Source organism: Eimeria mitis, genomic scaffold (assembly GCF_000499745.2).
Source record: "Eimeria mitis Houghton genomic scaffold, Emh_scaff1870, whole genome shotgun sequence".
Taxonomy (NCBI): domain Eukaryota; phylum Apicomplexa; class Conoidasida; order Eucoccidiorida; family Eimeriidae; genus Eimeria; species Eimeria mitis.
In genome coordinates this window covers 8,603-8,967 of record NW_013570193.1, presented here as the reverse complement: position 1 = coordinate 8,967, position 365 = coordinate 8,603, and the positions used below count along the sequence as shown (strand labels likewise).

At 24.4% G+C, this 365-nt stretch overlaps 1 protein-coding gene across 1 annotated transcript in view; it reads right to left on the bottom strand.

The window, feature by feature from the left end:
• Positions 1-365, bottom strand: part of EMH_0044910 (uncharacterized protein) — a gene marked incomplete at both ends in the record, with an annotated part of 9,499 nt that overhangs the window by 827 nt on the left and 8,307 nt on the right. The gene's annotated exons all lie outside the window — the stretch shown is intronic.

The following is a 365-nucleotide window of genomic DNA, read 5'->3' as shown; positions in this document are numbered from 1 at the left end:
TACATAAATAAATACATAAAAAGATAGAGAAAAAGATAGAGAAAAAAACAGAGAATAAAACAAAAACAAATAAACAAAAAGAAAGGTACCTGGGTCTGTAATATGATCTGTTTGTTTAAACAAAAGCAACAAAAGTTTATATAAAACTCCTCCATCAAAGAAAAGAGCATCAATATAAATAAAGATAAATATAAACATAAATACATAAATAAATACATAAAAAGATAGAGAAAAAGATAGAGAAAAAAACAGAGAATAAAATAAATAAACAACTGCATACGTGGGTCTGTAATATGATCTGTTTGTTTAAACAAAAGCAACAAAAGTTTATCTAAAACTCCTCCATCAAAGAAAAGAGCATCAAT